Raw genomic sequence first — 10,000 nt, forward strand, 5'->3', positions numbered from 1 at the left:
CTCGATCACCATCGGCAAAAGCTGGGCCCTGTGCGACAGGTTGCCTCGACCACCATCGGCACACGCTGGGCCCTGGTGCGGCAGGTTGCCTCGAGCACCATCGGCACACGCTGGGCCCTGGTGCGGTCGGTTGCCTCGAGCACCATCGGCACATGCTGGGCCCTGGTGCGGGCACTTGCCTCGACCACCATCGGCACACGCTGGGCCCTGGTGCGGCAGGTTGCCTCGACCACCATCGGCACACGCTGGGCCCTGGTGCGGCAGGTTGCCTCGACCACCATCGGCACACGCTGGGCCCTGGTGCGGCAGGTTGCCTCGACCACCATCGGCACACGCTGGGCCCTGGTGCGGTCGGTTGCCTCGATCACCATCGGCACACGCTGGGCCTTGGTGCGGGCGGTTGCCTCGACCACCATCGGCACACACTGGGCCCTGGTGCGGCAGCTTGCCTCGAGCACCATCGGCACACGCTCGGCCCTGGTGCGGTCGGTTGCCTCGAGCACCATCGGCACACGCTGGGCCCTGGTGCGGCAGGTTGCCTCGACCACCATCGGCACACGCTGGGCCCTGGTGCGGGCGCTTGCCTCGACCACCATCGGCACACGCTCCGCCCTGGTGCGGTCGGTTGCCTCGACCACCATCGGCACACGCTGGGCCCTGGTGCGGCAGGTTGCCTCGAGCACCATCGGCACACGCTGGGCCCTGGTGCGGGCGGTTGCCTCGACCACCATCGGCACACGCTGGGCCCTGGTGCGGCAGCTTGCCTCGAGCACCATCGGCACACGCTCGGCCCTGGTGCGGTCGGTTGCCTCGATCACCATCGGCACACGCTGGGCCCTGGTGCGGCAGGTTGCCTCGACCACCATCGGCACACGCTGGGCCCTGGTGCGGGCGCTTGCCTCGACCACCATCGGCACACGCTCCGCCCTGGTGCGGTCGGTTGCCTCGAGCACCATCGGCACACGCTGGGCCCTGGTGCGGGCGCTTGCCTCGACCACCATCGGCACACGCTCGGCCCTGGTGCGGGCGCTTGCCTCGAGCACCATCGGCACACGCTGGGCCCTGGTGCGGGCGGTTGCCTCGACCACCATCGGCACACGCTGGGCCCTGGTGCGGCCGCTTGCCTCGAGCACCATCGGCACACGGTCGGCCCTGGTGCGGTCGGTTGCCACGAGCACCATCGGCACACGCTGGGCCCTGGTGCGGGCGCCTGCCTCGACCACCATCGGCACACGCTCCGCCCTGGTGCGGTCGGTTGCCTCGAGCACCATCGGCACACGCTGGGCCCTGGTGCGGCAGGTTGCCTCGAGCACCATCGGCACACGCTGGGCCCTGGTGCGGCAGGTTGCCTCGAGCACCATCGGCACACGCTGGGCCCTGGTGCGGCAGGTTGCCTCGAGCACCATCGGCACACGCTGGGCGCTGGTGCGGGCGCTTGCCTCGACCACCATGGACACACGCTGGGCCCTGGTGCGGCAGGTTGCCTCGATCACCATCGGCACACGCTGGGCCCTGGTGCGACAGGTTGCCTCGAGCACCATCGGCACACTATCGGCCCTGGTGCGGGCGCTTGCCTCGACCACCATCGGCACACGCTGGGCCCTGGTGCGGGCGCTTGCCTCGACCACCATCGGCACACGCTGGGCCCTGGTGCGGGCGCTTGCCTCGAGCACCATCGGCACACGCTGGGCCCTGGTGCGGGCGCTTGCCTCGACCACCATGGACACACGCTGGGCCCTGGTGCGGCAGGTTGCCTCGATCACCATCGGCACACGCTGGGCCCTGGTGCGACAGGTTGCCTCGAGCACCATCGGCACACTATCGGCCCTGGTGCGGGCGGTTGCCTCGACCACCATCGGCACACGCTGGGCCCTGGTGCGGGCGCTTGCCTCGAGCACCATCGGCACACGCTGGGCCCTGGTGCGGGCGGTTGCCTCGACCACCATCGGCACACGCTGGGCCCTGGTGGGTTTAGGCACATCTTCAAATTTCTGTCGTGCCAATGCCATTTTTATGGCTTGTAAATTCATACAATGGTCCCCTAAGCCTTCACGTGAAGTTTCGTTGGAAGATGACTCGTTTTCTATTTTTCACGATTTTCGAAACTTTTTGCGGTTCGGGATTTTTTAAAATTTTTTTATAAGGATTTTTGGCACCAAATTTTGTAGGCATGATCCTTCTATTTTTGTTGGCATGCACAAAAAAATTCAGCTAAAAACTCGAAGTAGAGAAGATTTTGTGACCGTTTGAAAAAAGTGTCCCCATTTCAGACACTTTAACGGCTACTGGTAGCAAACCTGTAAAATCTCAAATGCTCTTTAAGGGGGTGTGAATTCTCAGAGGTTTGATGAGGGATAGGGGGCCAACACAAGGCCAAGTACCAGCACCCATCGCACATCATGTGCGCACACCCCCCCGGCCCCCCTCCCAATCGCCGGAACCCCAATGCCGCCGGTCAGGTTCTCCGGCGGTACTCCGGCGATGCTCCGGCGATGCTGTCCCGAGTGAAAAAAATGCGGCACCAGCACATGCTGGAGCCAAGCATGGGCACCGTGGCTCAAAATCGAACTTCGGCCAAGGCCTCGACCATCAATGGCACATGATGACGCATGGTGATGGCACATGCATCGACCATCATCGGCATAGGCTGCCCTTCGGTACGGGCACTTGCCTCGACCGCCATCGGCACAAGCTGGGCCCTGGTGTGGGTTGTTGCCTCGATCACAATCGGCACATGCTGAGCCTTGGTGCGGGCGGTTGCCTCGAGCACCATCGGCAGACCCTGGGCCCTGGTGCGGCCGGTTGCCCCGATAACCATCGACACACGCTGGGCCCTGGGGCGGGCGCTTGCCCCCAGCACCATCGGCACACGCTGGGCCCTGGTGCGGGCGCTTGCCCCGAACACCATCGGCACAAGCCGGCCCTTGGTGCGGGCTCCTGGCTCGACCACCATCGGCACACGCTGGGCCCTGGTGCGGGCGGTTGCCTCGAACACCATCGGCACACGCCGGCCCTTGGTGCGGCCGGTTGCCTCGACCACCATCGGCACACGCTCGGTGTCATGGTCAGGCCTTGGTCCTGCCATGACTGACCCTGAACCGAGCAGCGGTCGAGACCGAGCTGGTGGGAAAGCGGTTCTAAGGAATGAAGGCGTGCATTCGGAGCTTTGGAACATGATGCTAACATGTTGTAGGGGCAATGGGAGCCCCGGGCCGCAAGATACGCGGGGAAGTTCGGGACAATGGTCGGACACCTTCAAGCCAAGTATCCTGGCGGGTGCCATTAGTGGAAGCAATATGCGGGCACCTTCGAGTGGGTTGGTGGAGCAGCGAGCAGTATCAAGGAGCAATGGTGACCAAAGGGAAGGTTACGGGGCCCTGAGTTAGCCGGAGAAAGACCCCGACATGGCTGGGCAGAAAAGTGTCCCCGTTTCAGACATTCTTACGGTCACTGGTAGCGTATTGGGAAAATCTCTAACGCTCTTTATAGGGGGATGACTGGTGTCAGCTCTCCACCACCCCCTTGGCTAGCGGGCAGGCGGGGGCCTGGCTAGTCTGAAGTGAGCTACTCCTAGGCACTCGTGGTGTCTAGGTGGGCGGGCATCGTAGAGTCACGAGCGTGGCCCGATGTTTTCTCGGGTAAGGTAAACCCGGGGACGGTTGGGGCCGGCGGGCCTCGTATCGCGCCTTTGCATTGAGACAGGGGGTTAGACGGTAGAATCCGTTATGCCCCTCGGTTTCCCCTCCTCGAGCCGAAAGGATCATGTGATGGTGTTTACGTATGAGGGATGCCATCGAGAAAAAGGGGCGTGCGGACTAGCGGGTAGGCATGCTGCTAGACCCCTGCGGCCATTCGGGATGGTGTGCTGCCACTGGGGCAGTCCACCCAAGTCCCCTTGCGGGACCAGCATGATGTAGGGTGTCAATCATGCGTGCGGGCAGTCGATACTGTTGCTAAGGGCCTGAGCCCTAAGAGCCGAGTCTCGTGGGACGAAATGAGCCTAGAGGCTCCGAGCTTGGCTGCTGACCAGCTTAGGTGGGGTGCTGGCGTAAACTCAATATAGGAGCCTGCGAATGATGTGGGCGGGCATGATGTTGGGTTCGCACCATGTCAAGAGGCCTCAAGGCCATGAGAACCGGGACTATGCATCCCTATGAGCATTCGAGGATCGTGGACTGGAATAGGGTTGTCCGTGACGAAAAATGGGCACGATAGAAGGCTGACCTTGACTAGGATTAGTCTTGGTGCCACACGGACGCGTGGTTTCAATAGGAGGAACGCGCGGAACGTGACACTTGGTATCAGAGCCTAGGTTGGCTCAGTGGCGAGAGTTATGCGACCCCATGTGTGGGTCTGGTGATGCGAAATTACGGTGGTGCCAAGCCCGAATGGAGCTATCGAGACACAAATGCAGTTTTTGTGCCTATGGGGGCTCGAGAAAGGGCCACCGTTGCATGCGATGGGAAATATTGGGCCTATGTAAAATGGCTCTCGAGTAGACTCTTGGACGCCTAGAAAAAGGGCACCAGAGTCTAGCCTCACCTAGAAAAAGGTGTTGGCATATGTTGTGGCATGTGATGCCTTTACGGTGAAAGGAACCGTAGTGAGACCGAGATCCGAAAAGGGTCTTACACCATGAAATGGTGTTGTGTCAGGCCACGTGGGCCGAGTGAATCTTGTCCTGAGGGGCAGGAGGCGTCGAGTTGCAAGATTAATTACTAATGTGTGCACTTGATGTATGGTGCAGGTGCCCCAGCGGGGGTGCAAGCCGAAGTATTCGGGTCCAAGCATGAGACTACTACACAGAAGAGTATGAAGTGGCTGAAGATTGAAGCCACAAGTGAGATGGTCAGTGGACCATGAGCTGCGTTGGTCAGTGGACCATGAGTTCTTGTGGTCAGAGGATCACGAGAGTGTGTGTGTGAACCAGGATATTGAACTTGTATTGGCCGAAAGGGAAGGCTTCACGAGTAGTGGTGGTCAGTGGGCCACGACAGGATGTTTTCCAGTGGAACAAGAAAGGGAAAACGGCCAGTTGACAAGGCCTCAGTCGTGCAAGTCAGTGGACCTTGAGGATCGAGCGGGTGAATCCCCGAGTCAAACAAATCAGTGGGCCAAAAGTGCTGGTAGATCAGTGGGTCTCCGAGTATAAGCGGATTTTGGGACGCCCTAGGAACTGGGCTGGAATCAAAACTATCGAGCAATAGAACCATCGAGGAGACAGGGTTGCGCATAATGCTGTGCCGAGTTTCCAGTAAAAGTGGGGGAGACCTATCAATTCCCCCCCCCCCCGAGACTGAGCCAAGATAAAGGAGCTTGGGCGATGGAGCATAGTGTTCAAGCCGGGGGCAAAGACTGAATTAGCACGCTTTAAGGTGCCGTCTTGGGGGCGGTTGGCCTGAGGGCCACACCTAGAGAGGTGACCTTGGAGGGGCCGAGAGGACCCAAGTTGGGAGATGACCAAGGTGCTTGAATGCCACTATGCTAGGGTCATCATATAGGGTGCCGTATGAGTGCGGTTGACCTAAGCATCACGTCCAGAGGGGCGCATCAGTGAGTTGATGCTGCAAGCGTGCAGTTGGTGTGAGGGGTCACGTCCGGTGGGACGCACCAAATGAGTGGCAAAGCGGTGGTCATTCATTCTACTGAGGGTCATTGATCAATGAGGGCACCTCGAGGTCGCAACCTGACAATGATCAAGGGATGAAGCCATGGTATGACCCATATGAATACAACCAAGATAGGTTAGGCGGTTCGAACTACAACAAAGCTGAGCAACAATGGGACCAATCTACACCAACAATGGACGAGTACTGTGCCTGGTGCCTCATGTGACGGGACCTCAACCCAATCCTTGAGAGCACCAGTGAGAGACATATGAGGAAATGTCAGCTGTGTGCAACAGGATAGTTGGGTGTGGTCTTGGCGTCGATGAGGGCATCGACATAGTAAGTGGGGGAGAGTGTCATGGTCAGGCCTTGGTCCTGCCATGACTGACCCTGAACCGAGCAGCGGTCGAGACCGAGCTGGTGGGAAAGCGGTTCTAAGGAATGAAGGCGTGCATTCGGAGCTTTGGAACATGATGCTAACATGTTGTAGGGGCAATGGGAGCCCCGGGCCGCAAGATACGCGGGGAAGTTCGGGACAATGGTCGGACACCTTCAAGCCAAGTATCCTGGCGGGTGCCATTAGTGGAAGCAATATGCGGGCACCTTCGAGTGGGTTGGTGGAGCAGCGAGCAGTATCAAGGAGCAATGGTGACCAAAGGGAAGGTTACGGGGCCCTGAGTTAGCCGGAGAAAGACCCCGACATGGCTGGGCAGAAAAGTGTCCCCGTTTCAGACATTCTTACGGTCACTGGTAGCGTATTGGGAAAATCTCTAACGCTCTTTATAGGGGGATGACTGGTGTCAGCTCTCCACCACCCCCTTGGCTAGCGGGCAGGCGGGGGCCTGGCTAGTCTGAAGTGAGCTACTCCTAGGCACTCGTGGTGTCTAGGTGGGCGGGCATCGTAGAGTCACGAGCGTGGCCCGATGTTTTCTCGGGTAAGGTAAACCCGGGGACGGTTGGGGCCGGCGGGCCTCGTATCGCGCCTTTGCATTGAGACAGGGGGTTAGACGGTAGAATCCGTTATGCCCCTCGGTTTCCCCTCCTCGAGCCGAAAGGATCATGTGATGGTGTTTACGTATGAGGGATGCCATCGAGAAAAAGGGGCGTGCGGACTAGCGGGTAGGCATGCTGCTAGACCCCTGCGGCCATTCGGGATGGTGTGCTGCCACTGGGGCAGTCCACCCAAGTCCCCTTGCGGGACCAGCATGATGTAGGGTGTCAATCATGCGTGCGGGCAGTCGATACTGTTGCTAAGGGCCTGAGCCCTAAGAGCCGAGTCTCGTGGGACGAAATGAGCCTAGAGGCTCCGAGCTTGGCTGCTGACCAGCTTAGGTGGGGTGCTGGCGTAAACTCAATATAGGAGCCTGCGAATGATGTGGGCGGGCATGATGTTGGGTTCGCACCATGTCAAGAGGCCTCAAGGCCATGAGAACCGGGACTATGCATCCCTATGAGCATTCGAGGATCGTGGACTGGAATAGGGTTGTCCGTGACGAAAAATGGGCACGATAGAAGGCTGACCTTGACTAGGATTAGTCTTGGTGCCACACGGACGCGTGGTTTCAATAGGAGGAACGCGCGGAACGTGACACTCGGCCTTGGTGAGGGCGCTTGCCTCGACCACCATCGGCACACGCTGGGCCCTGGTGCGGGCGCTTGCCTCGACCACCATCGGCACACGCTCGGCCTTGGTGCGGGCGCTTGCCTCGACCACCATCGGCACACGCTGGGCCCTGGTGCGGGCGGTTGCCTCGACCACCATCGGCACACGCTCGGCCTTGGTGAGGGCGCTTGCCTCGACCACCATCGGCACACGCTGGGCCCTGGTGCGGGCGCTTGCCTCGACCACCATCGGCACACGCTCGGCCTTGGTGCGGGCGGTTGCCTCGACCACCATCGGCACACGCTGGGCCCTGGTGCGGGCGGTTGCCTCGACCACCATCGGCACACGCTGGGCCCTGGTGCTGGCGGTTGCCTCGACCACCATCGGCACACGCTGGGCCCTGGTGCGGGCGGTTGCCTCGAACACCATCGGCACAAGCCGGCCCTTGGTGCGGGCGGTTGCCTCGAGCACCATCGGCACACGCTGGGCCCTGGTGCGGGCGGTTGCCTCGACCACCATCGGCACACGCTGGGCCCTGGTGGGTTTAGGCACATCTTCAAATTTCTGTCGTGCCAATGCCATTTTTATGGCTTGTAAATTCATACAATGGTCCCCTAAGCCTTCACGTGAAGTTTCGTTGGAAGATGACTCGTTTTCTATTTTTCACGATTTTCGAAACTTTTTGCGGTTCGGGATTTTTTAAAATTTTTTTATAAGGATTTTTGGCACCAAATTTTGTAGGCATGATCCTTCTATTTTTGTTGGCATGCACAAAAAAATTCAGCTAAAAACTCGAAGTAGAGAAGATTTTGTGACCGTTTGAAAAAAGTGTCCCCATTTCAGACACTTTAACGGCTACTGGTAGCAAACCTGTAAAATCTCAAATGCTCTTTAAGGGGGTGTGAATTCTCAGAGGTTTGATGAGGGATAGGGGGCCAACACAAGGCCAAGTACCAGCACCCATCGCACATCATGTGCGCACACCCCCCCGGCCCCCCTCCCAATCGCCGGAACCCCAATGCCGCCGGTCAGGTTCTCCGGCGGTACTCCGGCGATGCTCCGGCGATGCTGTCCCGAGTGAAAAAAATGCGGCACCAGCACATGCTGGAGCCAAGCATGGGCACCGTGGCTCAAAATCGAACTTCGGCCAAGGCCTCGACCATCAATGGCACATGATGACGCATGGTGATGGCACATGCATCGACCATCATCGGCATAGGCTGCCCTTCGGTACGGGCACTTGCCTCGACCGCCATCGGCACAAGCTGGGCCCTGGTGTGGGTTGTTGCCTCGATCACAATCGGCACATGCTGAGCCTTGGTGCGGGCGGTTGCCTCGAGCACCATCGGCAGACCCTGGGCCCTGGTGCGGCCGGTTGCCCCGATAACCATCGACACACGCTGGGCCCTGGGGCGGGCGCTTGCCCCCAGCACCATCGGCACACGCTGGGCCCTGGTGCGGGCGCTTGCCCCGAACACCATCGGCACAAGCCGGCCCTTGGTGCGGGCTCCTGGCTCGACCACCATCGGCACACGCTGGGCCCTGGTGCGGGCGGTTGCCTCGAACACCATCGGCACACGCCGGCCCTTGGTGCGGCCGGTTGCCTCGACCACCATCGGCACACGCTCGGCCTTGGTGAGGGCGCTTGCCTCGACCACCATCGGCACACGCTGGGCCCTGGTGCGGGCGCTTGCCTCGACCACCATCGGCACACGCTCGGCCTTGGTGCGGGCGCTTGCCTCGACCACCATCGGCACACGCTGGGCCCTGGTGCGGGCGGTTGCCTCGACCACCATCGGCACACGCTCGGCCTTGGTGAGGGCGCTTGCCTCGACCACCATCGGCACACGCTGGGCCCTGGTGCGGGCGCTTGCCTCGACCACCATCGGCACACGCTCGGCCTTGGTGCGGGCGGTTGCCTCGACCACCATCGGCACACGCTGGGCCCTGGTGCGGGCGGTTGCCTCGACCACCATCGGCACACGCTGGGCCCTGGTGCTGGCGGTTGCCTCGACCACCATCGGCACACGCTGGGCCCTGGTGCGGGCGGTTGCCTCGAACACCATCGGCACAAGCCGGCCCTTGGTGCGGGCGGTTGCCTCGAGCACCATCGGCACACGCTGGGCCCTGGTGCGGGCGGTTGCCTCGACCACCATCGGCACACGCTGGGCCCTGGTGCGGACGGTTGCCTCGAGCACCATGGGCACACGCTGGCCCTTGGTGCGGGCTCTTGCCTCGACCACCATCAGCAGAAGATTGCCCCTACGTCGAACACCATCGATACATGCCGGGCCTTGGTGTGGGCACATGCCTCGAGCTGGTGCGGGCGGTTGCCTCGACCACCATCGGCTCACGTTGGCCCTTGTTGCGGGCACATGCCTCGACCACCATCGGCACCTGCGCACCCTCGGTGTGGGATTTGCTTGTTTGGAAAAAGTGTCCCCGTTTCAGACATTTTAACGTCTACTGGTAGCATATCTGTAAAATCTCTAATGCTCTTTAGGGGGTGGTGGTCCGGCACCCCCTCTCCCCCCCCCACGGGGGGAGTAGGTGTGCGCGATGGGCCTCCCATTGCGTGCACCCCGGCCAACGTCCCTCGAACGAAATACAGGGCGTGCATGCCTTCCGGCGATTTTTGTCCGGCGACTGGTTGCTCCGGTGACCGGCAGGCGCCCATGGCCTCGATCGGTTGGCTTGCATGCAAAAAAAGGGAGCCGAGCTCCAGCGCGTGCACGCGGCGGATGCTGCCCTAGACCCCAGACCAAGTCCCTGAATCGGGCAACGGCTC

Source organism: Durio zibethinus, unplaced genomic scaffold (assembly GCF_047325235.1).
Source record: "Durio zibethinus cultivar Kanyao isolate XHJ-2024 unplaced genomic scaffold, ASM4732523v1 HiC_scaffold_3, whole genome shotgun sequence".
NCBI lineage: Eukaryota > Viridiplantae > Streptophyta > Magnoliopsida > Malvales > Malvaceae > Durio > Durio zibethinus.